Genomic DNA, 19,197 nt, shown 5'->3' on the forward strand with positions numbered 1-19,197 from the left:
AAGAACAAGAACAGATGGAGGATGAGGCGGATATTTTTAGTTCAGGGAAATTGGCAGAATTACAACAGAAAGATATAGAAATAAAACGGATGTATCAGAAAGCATAAACGGAAGAGGAATATGAGTGTATACCAGAGTGTTATTGCCGCAAAAGTGATGTCTTGATGAGAAAATGGAAACCTTTACATATGCAGGCGGATGGAAAATGGGCTGAAGTTCATCAAATGATCGCTTCTCGGCCTTTTGGCTATGATCAAGTGTAGTATCTGCTCTGCCTCTCTTGTGGGGACCATGAATTGGATTCAAATTGAATTTGAATTGATTTTTGGAGCAGGCAAGGAGTTGGATTAGGGGTTCGCGCCTGTCCACAGCCCTGGCTTTGTAACTCAGAAAAAGTAATTACAAAAAAAAAAGTTCATCAAGTGGTATTGCCGATAGGATATAGAAAGGAGGTGTTGCAAGTAGCATGAGGTACCAATGGGAAGTCATTTGGGAGTAAGGAAAACTCAAACTAAAATCCAGTAACATTTTTATTGGCCTGGACTACATAAAGATGTAGTTAAATTTTGTCGATCATGTCAAGTGATAGGGAAACCTCAAGCAGTGATAAAACCAGCGCCCTTAATACCCATTCCAGGATTTGAGGAACCTTTTGACAAGGGTCTTAATTGATTGCGTAGGATCGCTTCCTAAAACAAAAAGTGGGAATCAATATCTTTTGACTATAATCCAGTACACAATATTACAGGTAGAAAGATTGTCGAGGAGTTACTTAAATTCTTTACTAGATATGGACTACCCACAGAAATACAATCGGATCAAGGATCAAATTTTACCTCAAGGTTATTCAAAGAAGTTATGGATAGCTTAGGAATAAAACAATTTAAATCAACTACGTACCATCCAGAATGACAGGGAGCGTTAGAAAGGTCACATCAGATATTAAAGACAATGTTGAGGGCTTATTGCCAAGATTATCCAGAGGATTGGGATAAAGGACTTCCATTCGTACAATTAGGGATGCACCTAATGAGTCAACCAAATTCAGTCCTGTGAGGTAAGACCACCACTTAAAATTGATTAAGGAAAAATTGGTGAGTGAGCAGTCGGAACTTACACTATTGGATTACGTGTCAAATTTTAGGGAACGGTTAAATAGAGCAGGGGAATTGGCTAGGCAACATTTAAAGGTTGCACAACATGTGATGAAACGGGTAGCGGACAAGAAAGCAAAAGTTCGTAGTTTTGCCAGTGGAGATAAAGTTTTAGTATTATTACCAGTGGTAGGTGAACCTTTAAAAGCAATGTTTTGTGGACCCTGTTGGATTAAAAGGAAATTAAGTGAGATGAATTATGTGATAAGAATGCCAGATAGAAGGAAAACTCACCAAGTGTGTCATGTGAATATGCTTAAAAGGTACTTTGAAAGGGAAGGAGAGCAAAAGGAGGAGGTTTTAATGATTCTAACTCAAAGTGAAGAACCAAATCCAGATGACTTTGAATTTGACATTCCTCAAATTAAATTGAAAAACGAGGATGTTCTTAAAAATTGGGATAAATTGTTGAGTTACCTTCCAGAGGAAAAACAAACTGACCTGAGAAAGTTATTGATATCACATGGGCAAGTTTGTGGAGATAAGTTGGGAAGTACTAAAATGGCTATACATGATGTAGATGTGGGAAATGCTGTTCCAATTAAACAACATCCGTAGACTCAACCCTTTAAAATTGGCACAGGTTAACAAAGAGATTGAAAGTATGCTTAAAAATGGCATAATTGAAGTGGATTGCAGCCAATGGAGCTCACCCATCGTGATGGTACCAAAACTAGACGGTACCCAATGGTTGTGTGTGGACTATAGAAAGATTAATGCAGTTACAAGAACGGACTCTTATCCTAATCCACGCTTGGAGGATTGCATTAAGAAAGTGGGACAATCAGCTTTTATTTCCAAACAGGATTTACTTAAAGGTTACTGGCAGGTACCTTTATCCGAAAGGGCGAAGGAGATTTCAGCTTTTGTGACTCCAGATGGTATATACCAATTCAAAGTTATGCCATTTGGCATGAAAAACACCCCAGCCACATTTCAACAGTTAACTAACAAAGTCGTTTCAGGATTACCCAATTGTGCGGTATACATCGATGATCTGGTAATTTTCAGTCAGACATGGAAAGAACATTTAAAGCATCTGGAGTTATGCGATCAACTTCAGGAGGGAGGTTTGGTAGTAAACCTAGCCCAAAGTGAATTTGAAAAAGCCCAAGTCACTTTCCTTGGCCATACAATTGGACAGGGTTGAAAACAAAAGTTATTGGGGAGTTTCCAATACGCTCGACACAAAGGGAAATAATGCGATTTCTTGGCATGGCTGGATATTATCGAAAATTTGTGCCAAATGTTTGCAGTGTGGTCGCTCCACTGATGGAATTGCTAAGGAAGCGAAGCAAATTTAAGTGGACAGTGGAGTGTCAACAGCCATTTGACGGCCTGAAGGCTGTGTTAACCACTGCTCCTCTGTCAGCCATCCCAAATTATACAAAACCATTCAAAGTGGCTGTTGATGCGAGCGATATGGGCGTAGGTGCGGTGCTTCTACAAGACGACGACTAAGGACTAAAACGGCCTATTGGTTATTTTTCTAAGAAATGAAATATGTACCAGAAGAAGTATTCAACGATTGAGAAGGAGACTTTATGCTTGGTGCTGGCTTTGCAACATTTTCATATTTATGTGACCAGCAATCCGTCTGACACAATTATATATACTGATCATAATCCATTGACTTTTTTGGAGCAATTCCAGAATAACAATGCAACACTGTTTCGATGGAGCTTATTGTTACAGCCATTTCATTTAAAAATAATACATGTGGCAGGAATTAGGCACATCGGGGGCGGAGCATTGTGGGAGGGCCTGCCAATGACGTGCCAACACCATTACAATGGCGTGCAGTGCGTGACGCGATTACGCTACTTCCGAGGGGGCGGAGAACGGCTGACCGTTGTCAATTCGATGCCAGCCCCGATTTGGCCGTCGGAATGGATTTTCCGCCTGATTCCGCCCCACATCTCGTAGGTAAAATATCCGCCTCGTGGGTCTGCCGGAGGGAACGGAGGGCAACAACCCCCACAGAATGCATAGCCAAAATGCTCTTTAAATCTCATTCCTTTTATTCCTTTCTTCTTCATATAACCTTTCTTTAATAAAATTACTCTCACAATAGGGCTTTTAAACGTGAATAAGAATTATAACTAATCCTCTTTCTACCCGAAAAGACATTTTTACATTAACAGTTAAGATAATATTTAAGATGATGCAAGCTATGCACCATTTGTCAATTCTTGAAGTGGAAAGTCACTAATCGATTCGATTAGACCAACAGGTATGATCGTTGAAACAACTGAAAAATTGACAATTAATGTAAGCAATTGGGCCCATAATACTAGATTCCTATTAATTGAACATTACACAACAAATCTAAAAATATTGTTTGATCAATTACAAATATTGATAACATGAATAAACTTCAGGAAGCATTCTCGAAAGCAGTGCAATAGTACAAGAGAAATCTAAAGGAGAAATCCAGAATCTAAACAATTCAAAAAACCAAAGAATACATCTTCAGTTCACTACTTGAAGAGACAAGAGCAAACACTACTCCGTCTTCTATAACACAGCAACACTAAAATCGATGATTTTACTACAATTCCTCAATTTCAACTTTCCACTTTTCAATACCCTTTTCATCAATCTGCATCACAGGAAATTATTAAACACAATTCCCCAATTCACCCAACAAAATACTTCATCAAACTCATTCCAGGTGACCTGATTGTGGGCGGGATTCTCAGACCCCCCACCGGGTCGGAGAGTTGACGGGGGGCGGTATGAATCCCGCCGCTCGCTGCAGAATTCACTGGCGCCGTTTTTTGGGCGGGGGCAGGGATCGCACCATTGGGGGTCATTGGCAGTGGTCCCCCGGCAATTCTCCGGGCCCCGATAGGCCGAGAAGCTGCCTGTTTTCGGCCAGTCCCGCCGGCATGGATTAGACATGGTCCATACCGGTGGGACCTGGCTTGGAGGGGTTGCGGGGGGTCCGGCCTCGGGGGGGGGGGGGGTTGCCCACGATGGACTGGCCCGCATTCGGGGCCCACCGATCTACGGGCGGGCCTGTGCCGTGGGGGCACTCTTTCCCTCTGCGCCGGCCTGTGTAAGGCTCCGCCATGGTCGGCGCGGAGAAGAATACTCCTGCGCATGCACAGGAAACACGCCAGCAGTTCTGCGCGTGCGCCAGAACACGTGGCGGTCCTGCACATGTGCCAACTCGAGCTGGCCTCGGGCCGGCCGGTGGAGACCCTTCGGCGCGGCACCAACCCCTCAAGCGCCGGCCTAGCCCCCGGAAGTGCGGAGGATTCCGCAACTTCAGGGCAGCCCGACGGCGGAGTGGTTCATCATGCTCTTTGGCGCCGGTATGGGCCGCTCCGCCGATTCCGGGAGAATCCCGGCCTATATCTCTTCTAGTCCATCAACCAGTCTGTCACAATTACACACCTCAAAACATTACATACACGAAGAAACACACTTTAAAGGCACAGACTATTCCACCAGGAAAAAGTATTTACCGCATAAGAAATAATTACCTTTTTAGACCGACATGATCAATTAATAATGGAAAACGCAGCCAAATTAACTAACTTTGCTGTTCTCACCACCGTGAACACTGCACAAAAAGTCATACCACTTTCCCCACATGTGAACACCCAAGAACACATAATTCATAAGGATTCATCAACATCATTAGAGATAACAAAATACCAATACATATAATGCCGGATTCAATGATCCCATTTAAATCTTCAAATTTAATCACAAATCCCAATCACATAGTTTCACCCTCATCGCCGAAGCCAACTATCTGGGCCTATTGAGAGCCCCTAACCTGGTCTTACTCAGCTCGGAGCCTCGATAAAAGTAAAAACAGTCGTACAAAAGCACCCCACACATGGACTCATCGTCATGTAACACAAGAAATAAATCCCAAACAAAGATATACCACACAGAACAAAACCAGTTACAATGGCACAACACCCTCACATATTATTTGTGTCTCTCTTGTGTTTTCAAATTGGGGGTGGGGGGAACGACACACAGTGACATCACATTAAAGCTGTAACCTGATTGGCTAGCAGGGAATCTGTGTTAAATTTGAAATAAAAACATTGAAAAACCTAATGAAAACTAATTATTTAACTAGATAGGAGTAACTAAACCTGAGGGCAGAGATTTGTATCTAGCATTTAAGTTTACAGTAAAAACCTGGTGCCAGGAACCACATTGCTAATCGTAACTTAATCTAATAACGATTTAAGTGATTATTTTAAATTCATTAACTAGTGCTTGAATGTCACTCAGCGGGGTGCAGTGCTCTAACTGTGAGATGTGGGAGATCTGTGACGCTTCCAGCGTTCCGGTCGACTACGTCTTCAGCAAGTGTATCCAATGGCAGCTTATCACAGACCGCCTAGTTTAGTTGGAGCAGCAGTTGGATGCACTTAGGAGCATGCAGGTGGCAGAAAACATCATTGATAGGAGTTGCAGAGATGTGGTCACACCCAAGGTGCAGGCAGACAGATGGGTGACTGGTAGAAAGGGCAAGCAATGCAGGAATCCCCTGTGGCTGACCGGCCCCTCCAAGTGTTTTGGATACTTTTGGGGGGACAGCCTATTAGGGGATAACAACAGCAGCCAGTGGCACCACAACGGGCTCAGTTTGCTCAGCAGGGGAGGGCAAAGTGCAGGAGAGTGATAGTTATAGGGGATTCTATTGTAAGGGGCACAGATAGCCGCTTCTGTGGACGTGAAAGAGACTCCAGGATGGTATCTCTGGTGCCTGGGGCAAGGATATCTCTGAACAAAGACAGGACATCCTTAAGGGGGAGGGTGAACAGCCAGAGGTCGTAGTACACATAGGTACTAACGACATAGGCAGGAAAAGTGATGAGGTCCTGCAGAAGGAGTTCAGCAGTAAGCAAAAAGCAGGACCTCTAGGTTTATAATCTCAGGATTGCTCCCTGTGCCACATGCCAGTGAGGCTAGAAGTAGGAGGATAGTGCAGCTAATTACTGGCTAAATTGGTGGTGTCGGAGGGAGGGTTTCAAATTTCTGTACCACTGGGATCTCTTCCGGGGCAGGTGTGACCTGTACAAAGGAGGTGTTGCATCTAAACTGGAGGGGCACCGATATCCTGCCTGGGAGGTTTGCTAGAGTCACTCGGGAAATTGGAACTAGAGCGCTAGTTTAGAAGGTGTAATAACTGAAGGGGAAATAGAAGAACAAAAATAAGAGAATATCACCACCCTGTTTGCTCAAACACAGTGGTTTGAAGTGTATTTGTTTCAACGCCAGAGGTATAGCAGATGGACTTAAGAGCACTTATTACTACTTGGAATTACAATGTTGTGGCTAGCACAGAAACATGGTTAAAGAAAGGGCAGGATTGGCAGCTGAACGTTGGAGGATATAGATGCTTCAGGAGAGATAGAGTGGGATGTATAAGAGGTGGGGGAGTAGCATTTCTGATTAGGGAGAATATTATAGCCGTACTGCGGGAGGACACCTCAGAGGGCTCCTACAATGAGGCAATCTGGGTAGAGCTCAGGAACAGAAAGGGGGTAATCACAATGTTGAACGTTTATTACAGGCCCCCACAACTGCCAGCGAGATAGAGGAGCAGATAGGCAGAGAGATTTTGGATAGGTGTAAAAGTAACAGGGTTGTTGTGGTAGGGGATTTTAATTTCCCCTATATTGTCTGGGACGCACTTAGTGCTAGAGGTTTGGATGGGGCAGAGTTTGTAAGGTGTATCCAGGAAGCCTTCTTGATGCAATATGTAGATAGCCCAACTAGGGAAGGGGCAGTACTGGATCTGGTATTGGGGAATGAGCCTGGACAAGTGGTTGAGGTTTCAGGGGGGAAACATTTTGGGAGTAGTGATCATAATTCCCTAAGTTTTAGGGCACTTTTGGACAGGGATGAGGGTAACCCTCGCGGACATTAGATCGTGATGTGGAGATGCCGGCGTTGGACTGGGGTGAGCACAGTACGAAGTCTTACAACACCAGGTTAAAGTCCAACAGGTTTGTTTCGATGTCACTAGCTTTCGGAGCGCTGTTATTACATTAGATTCCGACATTAGATCGGAATTGAAGCGGCTTGGGTGCGGCTGTTGGATTGGAACTCAACATCAGACATATGGGAGTCTTTCAAGTAAGTTGATTAGGATTCAGAAAAGTCACTCACCTGAGAAAATGAAGGATAATTATGGGAAGTTGGATAACGAGGGATATTGGGACCCTCGTCAAAAAGAAAAAAATAGACTTCTGTATGGTCTGGAAGTGTGGGGACAAAGAAAGTAGGAAGGTACTGAAGCGGGAAATTAGGAGGGATTATGAAAAGTCCTTGGCAAGTAGGATTAAGGTGAATCCTAAAGCTTTTTATTCATATGTAAAATGCAAGAGGATGGCCAGGTAAAGGATTGGACCACTTAAGGACAGTGGGGGAAATCTATGTGTAGAGCCAGAGGAAATGGGCAAGGCACTAAATGAGTACTTTGCAGTGTTCACCAAAGAAAGGGACTTTGTTGAAGATGATTCTTGGGTAGGGTGTGTGGATAGTCTGGATAATGTTAACATCAAAAAGGAGGTATTGGGTCTTTTACAAGATATTAACATAGATAAGTCTCCTGGGTCGGATGGGATTTACTCCAGAATACTGAGGGAAGCAAGTGAGGAAATTGCTGGGGCCTTGACTGACATCTTTGTATCCTCATTGGCGACAGGTGAGATCCTGGAGGACTAGAGAATAGCTAATGTGGTACCACTGTTTAAGAAAGGTAGCAGAGATAATCCAGGAAACTATAGGCCTCTGAGCCTCATGTCGGTAGTAGGTAAATTATTGGAGAGAATTCTCAGGGACAGGATTTATACCCTTTTGGAAACAAATGGACTCATAAGCGATAGACAGCATGGTTTTGTGAAGGGGAGGTCATGCCTCACTAACTTGATCGAGTTTTTTGAGGAGGTGACGAAGATGATTGATATGGGAAGGGTGGTGAATGTTGTTTACATGGACTTCAGTAAAGCTTTTGACAAAGTGCCTCATGGCAGACTGGTACAAAAGGTGAAGTCACACAGGATCAGAGGTGAGGTGGAAAGATGGATACAGAACTGGCTCGGTCACAGAAGGCAAAGGGTAGCAGTAGAAGAGCGTTTTTTTGAATAGAAGGTTGTGACTAGTGGTGTTCCACAGGGATCTGTGCTTGGGGCTCTGTTGTTTGTTGTATACATAAACGATTTGGAGGAAATTGTAGCCGGTCTGATTAGTAAGTTCGCGGATGACATCGAGGTTGGTGGAGAGGCAGAGTGTTGAGGATCGTCAAAAGATACAGCAGGACAGAGGTAGGTTGGCGACTTGATCAGAGAAATTGCAAATGAAGTTTAATCCGGACAAATGAGAGGTAATGCATTTTGGTAGGCCTAACATAGAGAGGAAATATACCGTAAATGGCAAAACTTAGGAATATAGAAAGTCAGAGAGATATGGGCGTTCAAGTCCACAGATCTCTGAACGTGGCAACACAAGTGGACACGGTAGTCAAGAAAGCATACGGAACGCTTCAGCCTTGGACTATATTTATTAGAAAGACGGAGGTTGAGGGGTGATCTGACAGAGGTCTACAAGATTATTAGGGACATGGATAGAGTGACTGGGCAGGTACTCTTTCCCAGGGTGGAGGGGTCAGTCACCATGGAGCATACGTTTAAAGTCTGTGGGGCAAAGTTTAGAGGAGATGTGCGAGACAGGTTTTTTTACACAGAGGGTGCTGAGTGCCTGGAACGTGTTGCCATGGGAGGTTGTGGAAGCAGAGACATTAACGGCGTGCAAAAGGCACCTTTGCAAACACATGGATAGGATGGGTATAGAGGAATACGGCACAAGGGAGTGCTGAGGGTTTTGGCAAAAGTTAGTATCTTAGTCAGTACAGGCTTGGAGGCCCGAAGGGCCTGTTCTTGTGCTGTAATGCTATTTGTTTCTTGTATTACAAAAATAAAAATTGGTTATTGGTTCAAAAAAAACCCCACACTTATCATAGGAGATTCTAATCTCTCTAAAATTAAAAATTGTCCCGACCCCAACACCCAGTTCGATTGTTTCTCCAGAGTCAAATTCAGCCATATCACGTCCATCTTAAACAAATTACAACATTATCCCGAAGTACACAAGGTATTATTTTCCAATTGGAATGTACAAGCAGACACAAAAACCATATCATTGCGATCAAACAACTCCAAATATTATTAAAAATCGCAAGACACAAATTCCCAAAAGCTAAAATTTTGATGATGATTGGACATCCGGTGGGGTAGGAGTGCAGACGCGAGCAATGGAGCTCCGACTATCGCGTCCCGTTCCCGGGGAAGAGATTTTTTTTAAATGCGCAAACCAGCAGGATTGCTACCCCCCCCCCCCCCCCCCCCCACCCCCCACCCCGGGCAGGGCAAAAAAAACGCAGCGACCGAGCCAGCGGCAGGGATCGACCCCCCCCCCCCCCCACGCACGGGAGGAGAACGCGAGGACCGAGCTAGCGGCAGGGATCGACCCCCCCCCCAAGGCATGAGAACGCGAGGACCGAGCCAGCAGCAGGGATCAACCCCCCGGCATGGCAGGAGAACGCGAGGACCGAGCCAGCGGCGGGGATCGACCCCCCCCCCCACCGGCAGGAGAACGCGGGGACCGAGCCAGCGGAGGGGACCGACCCCCACCCCCCCCATACCGTTGACCACTAGGCAGGTGGTGGAACAAAGGACGACAGCTAGAAGCCTCTCTCTCTCTTGACCCTCCTGACCTGGCGTGTGGGTGAGTGAGAGGGGGAAAAAAAGAACGTCTCCAAAAACGTTTTGACGAGGACACTTGTAAAGAGACAGAAAAAAAACATTTCTTTCCCCTATTATTTTTTAACAAGGGAAAACATTTTTTTTTTCTTTTTAAATTTTTTGAAAAAGGGGTCTACGAGGGGGGAAAAAAAGTGTTACAGGAGAGAAGGGAATGGGAAAAGAAAAGGGGGAGAAAAGAAATGGGAGAAAGGGCACCAGAAGGGGCCATGGGCGAGTCCACTCAGGTGAGCTAACCGGCAAATGAAGCGGCGGAACGGAAGTGTAATGATATCCATATTAACATATCATGGTGCAATCACACACACACTGATGGACAGATCGACGGACCAATCAACGCACACGCAACATCACAGCCAATCACCAGTGAGAGCACACGCACTATAAAACATGGAACACCACAGTTCCCGCTCATTCCAGCAGGAGATAGCTCAGAGCACAGAGCTCACAGCGTGCCACTCAGACATACACCATGTGTTGAGTGCCTCTCTTAAGTTAGTGCTAGGGCTGGGTCCACAGGTTCACGGGTGTCATTCAGATAAACGTCCGGTTGCGGCGATGCGGAGCTAAGCCGCACGTTTCGGCAGCTCCCGCGACAACGGACTTTCGGGATCTCTAGAGGAGCCCCAACGGAGCTTTTTTCGAATTAATCCCGTGTGGGATGGTGCAGTGAGGTCCCCCCTCACAATATATGGCAGAGATCAGTGGTGGAACGACGAGGAAAGAGGCCCTGGAGCAGAGACCAAAGCGAGGGGAAAAAGGCAAGATGGCGGAGGACGGAGAGCGAGCAGCGTGGGGGCCAGACCAGCAGGAATTCCTCAAGCGATGTGTGGAGGAGCTGAAAAAGGAGGTGCTGGCGCCAATGCTATTGGCGATCGAGGGGCTGAAGGAGACCCAGAAGACCCAGGCGGTGGAGCTTCGTGAGGTGAATGATAAAGTGAATACCAACGAGGATGAGATCCTGGGCCTGGCGGTAAAAATGGAGGCACACGAGGCGGTGCACAGGAGGTGGGCCGAGAGAATTCAGGTCAAAGAGAACAGGTCGAGGAGGAAGAACCTCCGGATTCTGGGTCTTCCCGAAGGAGTGGAGGGAGCTGATGTCGGGGCGTACGTGAGTACGATGCTCCATTCGCTGATGGGTGCGGAGGCCTCTCCGACCCCCCCCTGGAGCTGGAAGGGGCTCACCGGGTCCTGGTGAGGAGACACAAGGTTGATGAGCCGCCAAGGGCGATAGTGGCAAGGTTCCATCACTTCGCAGACAAAGAAAGTGTGCTGAGATGGGCGAAGAAGGTGCGGAGCAGTAGATGGGAGAACGCGGTGATCCGAGTATACCAGGATTGGAGCGCGGAGGTGGCAAAGAGGAGAGCAGGCTTCAACCGGGCCAAGGCGGTGCTGCATAAAAAAAAGTCAGGTTTGGCATGCTGCAGCCTGCGCGACTGTGGGTCACTTATCAGGATCGACACCATTATTTTGAAACGCCAAAAGAGGCTTGGACCTTTATTCAGATGGAAAAACTGGACTCGAACTGAGGGGATGTGGTTGTAATGGGGGTGTAAATATGGGTAAAGAATATTTCATGGGTGGGGTGGATGGGGATGTGGGTAGAGTTCTGGTTAAAATTCCTAAAATTTCCTTTTTTCTTTTCTGTAGACAAGATGATGATGATGGGGAATGTGGGCGTCGGTGCTGGAGGGAGGCGAGACTCGGGGATGATGGAACTGGGATAATGGCCGCAACAGGAGCTGCGCCATAGGGGGCGGGGCTGGTTCAGGAAAGCGCAGGCTTTTTCCCGCGCCAAAAGGGGGGGGGGGATGGAGGAAGGTAAGGTGGAGAGACTCCCACGCGGGGAGATCAACGGGAAGGCGGGGGAAGCCGGGGTCAGCAGAAGTCAGCTGACTCACTGAAGCAATATGGGGGGAGCAAAAGAGCTAAATGTGGATCTAGCGGGGGGGGGGGGGGGGGGGGGGGGAGATTCTAGGGTTGCTGCTGCACTGTCCGAGGGGGGACTGAAAATGGAAGAGGTGGTCGGGGCGGGGGTTCCCCGCCTGGGGGACTGGGGTGTGGGAGGCGCGAGCACGGGACTGGCCTAAGATAGGAGATGGCTAGTCGGCGGGGGTAACCCCTCAACCCCCCAATCCGGCTGATCACGTGGAATGTGAGAGGCCTAAATGGGCCGGTTAAGAGGGCCCGAGTGTTTGTGCACTTAAAGGGACTGAAGGCAGACGTGGTCATGCTTCAGGAGAGACATCTGAAGGTGACAGATCAGGTCAGGTTAAGGAAGGGATGGGTGGGACAGGTGTTCCATTCGGGGCTGGATGCGAAGAATAGAGGGGTGGCAATACTGGTGGGAAAGGGGGTGTTGTTTGAGGCCAAGAACATAGTAGCGGACAAGGGAGGCCGATACGTGATGGTGAGTGGTAGGTTGCAGGGGACGGAGGTGGTACTGGTGAATGTATATGCCCCAAACTGGGACGATGCTGGATTCATGAAACGGATGTTGGGGCGTATTCCGGACCTGGAGGTAGGGAGTTTGATAATGGGTGGGGATTTTAACACGGTGCTGGATCCAGCATTAGATCGTTCCAGAAGAGGCCGGCTGCGGCCAAGGGGCTTAGTGGGTTTATGGATCAGATGGGGGGAGTAGATCCGTGGAGATTTGCTAGGCCTTTGGCCAGAGAATTTTCTTTTCTCTCCCACGTACATAAGGCCTACTCCCGGATAGATTTTTTTGTTCTGGGTAGGGCATTTATCCCGAAAGTGGAGGGAACGGAGTATTCGGCCATAGCCATTTCAGACCATGCCCCGCACTGGGTGGAGCTGGAGCTGGGGGAGGAGAGGGACCAACGCCCGTTGTGGAGATTGGGTGTGGGACTGCTGGCAGACGAGGAAGTGTGCGGGAGGGTGCGGAGGTGTATTGAAAGGTATCTGGAGGCTAACGACAACGGGGAGGTGCAGGTGGGAGTAGTATGGGAGGCGCTAAAGGCGGTGGTCAGGGGAGAGTTTATCTCCATCAGGGCTCACAGGGTGAAGAGAGAGGGCAGGGAAAGGGAGAGGTTAGTGGGGGAGATTTTAAGGGTGGACAGGAGCTATGCAGAGGCTCCTGATGAGGGACTACTCAGGGAGAGACGAAGTCTCCAGACGGAGTTCGACCTGTTGACCACAGGGAAGGCAGAGGCACAGTGGAGGAAGGCACAGGGAGCGATATATGAATATGGGGAGAAGGCGAGCCGGATGCTGGCACACCAGCTCCGTAAGAGGATGGCAGCGAGGGAAATAGGTGGAGTCAAAGATGGCAGGGGAACTATAGTGCGGAGTGCAGGGAAAGTGAATGAGGCTTTTAAGGCCTTTTACGAGGAACTGTATAGGTCCCAGCCCCCAGGGGGAAAAGAGGGGATGCGGCGATTCTTGGATCAGTTGAGGTTCCCAAGAGTGGAGGTGCAGTAGGTGGCTGGTTTGGGGGCGCCAATTGGGGAGGAGGAGCTGGTGAAAGGACTGGGGAGCATGCAGACAGGGAAGGCCCCGGGGCCGGATGGGTTCTCGGTGGAGTTCTACAGGAAGTATGTACACCTGTTAGCCCCGTTGCTGGTAAGGACCTTCAATGAATCAAGGGAGGGGGGGGACCCTGCCCCGACAATGTCGGAGGCGACGATCTCTTTGATCTTGAAGCAGGATAAGGACCCACTGCAATGTGGGTCGTATAGACCGATCTCGCTCCTTAATGTAGATGCTAAGTTGCTGGCAAAAATGTTGGCCATGAGGATTGAGGACTGTGTCCCGGGGGTGATTCACGAGGACCAGACGGGAGTCGTAAAGGGTAGGCAGTTAAATACTAATGTGCGAAGGCTCCTAAATGTGATAATGATGCCATCGGTAGAGGGAGAAGCGGAGATAGTGACAGCTATGGACGCAGAGAAGGCCTTCAATCGGGTAGAGTGGGAGTATCTCTGGGAAGTGTTGAGGAGGTTTGGGTTCGGGGGAGGGTTTATCAGTTGGGTTCAGCTCCTGTATAAAGCCCCGGTGGCGAGTGTGGTCACGAACCGGTGGAGGTCGGAGTATATCCGGCTGTATCGAGGTACGAGGCAGGGGTGCCCCCTGTCCCCTCTGCTGTTCATATTAGCAATTGAACCTTTGGCCATGGCGTTAAGGGAGTAGGGGAAATGGAAGGGGGTGGTTCGAGGGGGGAGAGGAACATCGAGTGTCGCTGTACGCAGACGACCTGTTGCTGTATGTGACGGATCCAGTGGAGGGGATGGTTGAGGTTATGCAGATCCTACGGGAGTTTGAAGACTTTTCAGCTATAAGCTCAATGTGGGAAAGAGTGAGCTCTTTGTGATCCATTCAGGGACCAGGGAAGAGGGATAGACGACCTACCGTTGAGGAGGGCGGAAAGGAGCTTTCGATACTTGGGGATTCAGGTAGCTAGGAGCTGGGGGGCACTGCACAAACTTAATTTGACGCGGTTGGTGGAACAGATGGAGGAGAATTTTAAAAGGTGGGACATGTTGCCACTCTCGCTGGCGGGTAGGGTACAGTCGGTTAAAATGGTGGTCCTCCCAAGATTTCTTTTTGTATACCAATGCCTCCCAATTGTGATCACTAAGGCCTTTTTTAAGAGGGTAAGCAGGAGTATTACGGGATTTGTGTGGGCGAGCAAGACCCCACGGGTAAGGAGGGGATTCTTGGAGCGTAGCAGAGATAGAGGAGGGTTGGCTTTGCCGAATTTGGGTGGTTATTATTGGGCAGCCAACGTGGCAATGATCCGTAAGTGGGTGATGGAGGGAGAGGGGGCGGCGTGTAAGAGGTTGGAGATGGCGTCTTGCAAATGAAGGAGCCTGGGGGCGCTGGTGACGGCACCGCTACCGCTCTCGCCGACAAGGTATACCACAAGCCCGGTGGTGGCGGCAACGCTAAAGATCTGGAGGCAGTGGAGACGGCACAGGGGTGCGACGGGAGCCTCGGTGTGGTCCCCGATCAGAGACAACCATCGGTTTGTCCCAGGAAGGATGGACAGGGGATTTCAGAGCTGGCATCGGGTAGGGATTAGAAGAAGGGGGGACCTGTTCATTGACGGGACGTTTGCGAGCTTAGCGGCGCTGGAGGAGAAGTTTGGGCTACCCCCGGGAAACGCTTTCAGGTACATGCAAGTGAGGGCGTTTGTGAGGCGGCAGGTGAGGGAATTTCCGCTACTCTCGGCACAGGGGATTCAAGATAGGGTGATTTCGGGCGTATGGGTCGGGGAGGGCAAGGTGTCGGCGATATACCAGGAGATGAAAGAGGGGGAGGCTTTGGTAGAGGAGCTGAAGGGTAAATGGGAGGCGGAGTTGGGGGAGGAGATTGAGGAGGGGTTATGGGCTGACACCCTAAGTAGGGTTAATTCCTCTTCCTCGTGTGCCAGGCTTAGCCTGATACAATTTAAGGTGGTTCATAGAGCGCATATGACGGGGGCGAGGCTGAGCAGGTTCTTTGGGGTGGAGGACAGATGTGGGAGGTGCTCAGGAAGTCCGGCGAACCATGTCCATATGTTTTGGTCATGCCCGGCACTGGAGGGGTTCTGGAGGGGAGTGGCGAGAAAAGTATCTAAGGTGGTGAAAGTCCGGGTCAAGCCAAGCTGGGGGCTAGCACTATTTGGAGTAATGGACGAGCCGGGAGTGCAGGAGGCGAAAGAGGCCGGCATTCTGGCCTTTGCGTCCTTAGTAGCCCGGTGAAGGATCTTGCTAATGTGGAAGGAGGCGAAGCCCCCCAGCATGGAGGCCTGGATAAATGATGTGGTAGGGTTTATCAAGTTGGAAAGGATAAAGTTTGCCTTGAGAGGGTCTGCGCAGGGGTTCTACAGGCGGTGGCAACCGTTCCTAGACCATCTCGCGGAGCATTAGATGAAGGCCGGACAGCAGCAGCAGCAACCCAGGGGGGCGGGACGACACCGTTCGTTGGGAGGGGGGGCAAGTCTGGCCCGTATTCGCCGTGAGACTGCGGCTGACCCCCTTCTACAACGTGTGATGCGCCACATGACGAAAGGGTGGCTCAAGGGGCAGTGCCCACAATTCTACAATGTCCGGGACGACTTGGCCGTCATTGACGGTGTCCTCCTAAAGTTGGACCGGATTGTGATCCCACACAGCATGCACAGGCTGGTCCTCGAACAATTGCACGAAGGCCATCTCGGGGTTGAAAAGTTCAGGCGGAGGGCCCGAGAAGCTGTGTACTGGCCGGGCATCAGCAACGACATCGCCAACATGGTGCTCAACTGCGCCACCTGCCAAAGGTTTCAGTCGGCGCAACCCCCGAGACGCTTCAGCCCCATGAGTTGGTAACATCCCTCTGGGCAAAGGTGGGTGTGGACCTTTTTCATGCGCTCGGCAGGGACTATGACATCATAGTTGACTATTTCTCCAATTATCCGGAGGTCATACGCCTGCACGACTTGACATCATCAGCTGTAATCAGAGCATGTAAGGAAACCTTCGCTCGCCATGGCATTCCGCTTACCGTCATGTCGGACAATGGGCCCTGTTTTGCGAGCCACGAATGGTCTTCCTTTGCAGCTTCATATGGCTTGACACACGTGACGTCCAGCCCTCTGCATCCCCAGTCAAATGGCAAGGCGGAAGAGGGCGTCCATATTGTGAAGCGGCTCCTCTGCAAGGCTGCTGATGCCGGATCTGACTTCTGTTTAGCCCTGCTGGCCTATCGCTCGGCCCCACTGTCCACAGACCTCTCACTAGCCCAGCTGTTGATGGGTTGCGCCCTTAGGACCACTGTACCGTCCATTCATGTTCCCAAACCCGACCGTGCTGCAAAGGATGCAACAGCAGCGTGCTCAGCAGAAGGTGGCACATGACACTCGGGCAACTGATCTTCCTGCCCTGGCGTCTGGAGACAACGTCCGCATACACCTACCAGAGGGTGGCTGGTCAGCAACTGCCGAAGTTCTCTGCCGCGTGGCTCCCTGCTCGTTCCTGGTTCGCATGCCTGATGGCTCCATTCGCCGGCGTAATCGGCGGGCCCTTCGGCTGCTTCCGCGTTCACTACGTGATCATGCACTGGTGCCACGCCCTCCTGTTGTCCCTGATGTCGACTTTGTGGAGTTTCCTGCCACTATGCCTATTCCTCTATCACCCGTGGCCAGGCCCATTCCTCAGCCAGTGGATCCTCACCCACCCTTGAGGCGGTCAACCCGAATTCATCGCCCACCTACTAGGCTGAACTTATGAGCCTGTTTGCACATTGGACTCACTGAATTGTTGTGCAACAATGTTAATGTGTTTCTCTTTTTTTGTCGTTCCAGGAGTTCTCTTTCGATATTTGATGATTGCACTTCTTTTGTTCGTGGTACAACCTCGTTGCTATGTTGCACCTGACACCTTCCTATGTATATAGCTTAGCCTCATGTTGTGAATATTGCACACACATATTCAGCTGCACTCAGTACACACCAATATTTATTACCATATAGGCACATATTCTTGTAAAAAGGAGGGATGTCATGATATTCATATAAACATATCATGGTGCAAACACACACACACACTGATGGACAGATCGACGGACCAATCAACACACACGCAACATCACAGCCAATCACCAGTAAGAGCACACGCACTACAAAACAGGGAACACCACAGTTCCCGCTCATTTCAGCAGGAGACAGCTCAGAGCAGAGCTCACTGCGTGCCACTCAGACATACACCATGTGCTGAGTGCCTCTCTAAGTTAGTGCTAGGGCTGGGTCCACAGGTTCACGGGTGAAGTACGAACCACAGCCAGAAGTTTACAGTTGTTGTTATCCAGAATAATAAAACAGTTGTACCATCTACAATCGTGTTGGTTCGTTTGTATAGCAGAACACCCAACACGACAGGAAGGTGCGCCGCAACAAAAAGAACTGGGCAGACAGGAGCTTATTCCCCCTGGGCCAGGGGGGAACTGGAACTGGAAGGCAGCCTTTGCCGAGGCGCTGAGGGAACATCAGCAGGAAAACAAGGCAGAGGCTAGGGCAGACATAGAGTCCGCAGTGCAGGCAGCAATGGCCAAGACCCTGGCGGAGGTGCAGATCAGAGGAGAGAGCAGACTGGATGCCCAAAACTGGAAGCCCAAGAGGTGACCATTAAAGAGCTGGAAAAAGCCGAGACTGATAAGAGCGACCGGATCACGGCCCTGGAGAAGGAGGTGGCGAGACTGGGCACAACATAGGGGAGCTTAAAGGGCAGAGTGGACGATTAGGAAAACCGAGAAGGCCAAATGTCAGGATAGTGGGCCTTCCAGAGGGGATCGAGGGTAGAGACCCCATGGGCTACGTGGCCGAGATACTGGCTAACGTAGTGGGGATGAAAACTTTCCCAACCCACCAGAAATGGACAGAGTACACCGGTCGCTGCGCCCGAAGCCCAAAGCAGGGGACCACCCGAGAGCAGTTATAGTTAAACTGCACCGGTACCGAGACAGGGAAACAATCCTGCGTTGGGCCAGGAGAAACAGAACCTGCAAATGGGAAGGACATTTCATTAGAGTCTGCAGTGATCTCTGTATGTGCATGTACACAAGGGGTTAATGAGTAATCAGTAGCAACCACATGATCACTAGAGGACCGGACCATAAAAAGCAGCCACATTTGGTCTCTCTCGGGTGCACTGTGATCAGGGCAATATCAGAATAGTTTAGATAGTTAGTGGAGTTACGTATAGTCGCTGTTAGATCTTGTTAACCTTATCCCTAGTATCAAAGTTAAGGTAAAGAACTCATGCACTTTACTATTATGGTTACTCAATAAATCTGTGTTGTTACTGGATGAGTTCAAGTCTTCATCAAGATTCAGACGACCTCACCATCAACCTAGGATTGAGTAACCCGTGTTATCTGCCACACAACCGAGTCTACGAGGACATTGGGGCAGACCTAGCCAGGAGACGGGCCGAATTCAATAGAGCGAAAGCAGCTCTTCACATGAACGACGTGCGTTTTGGTCTGCTGTACCCAGCGAAACTCTGGGTCACATACCAAGAGAGAGAGAACTTCTTCACAGCCCCCGCCGAAGCAAACAAGTTTGTTGAGGAACACGGGCTGGAAAGCCGACAGCAAGGGTAGAAATAATGGGCCCCTAGCAAGAGGCAACAGCACACCAACGGGGGCGGGGGGGGGGAGAGAGGGTGGTGAGGCAATGCCAGGCCCCCGCCCCCCCCCCCCGGCAAGCGCACCCTGAACAAAAAGAAAACCACTACACGAGGGACCGCTTCAGGTGGGAAACC

The 19,197-nt window shown here is 49.3% G+C and overlaps 1 non-coding gene across 1 annotated transcript; it reads left to right on the forward strand.

The window, feature by feature from the left end:
* Nucleotides 1-227: 227 nt before the first annotated feature.
* On the forward strand, nucleotides 228-413 carry LOC140388683 (U2 spliceosomal RNA). The gene has a single exon (XR_011934251.1). It is a non-coding gene; the product is annotated as a U2 spliceosomal RNA (small nuclear RNA).
* Nucleotides 414-19,197: the final 18,784 nt, after the last annotated feature.

Source organism: Scyliorhinus torazame, chromosome 13 (assembly GCF_047496885.1).
Source record: "Scyliorhinus torazame isolate Kashiwa2021f chromosome 13, sScyTor2.1, whole genome shotgun sequence".
Taxonomy (NCBI): Eukaryota; Metazoa; Chordata; class Chondrichthyes; order Carcharhiniformes; family Scyliorhinidae; genus Scyliorhinus; species Scyliorhinus torazame.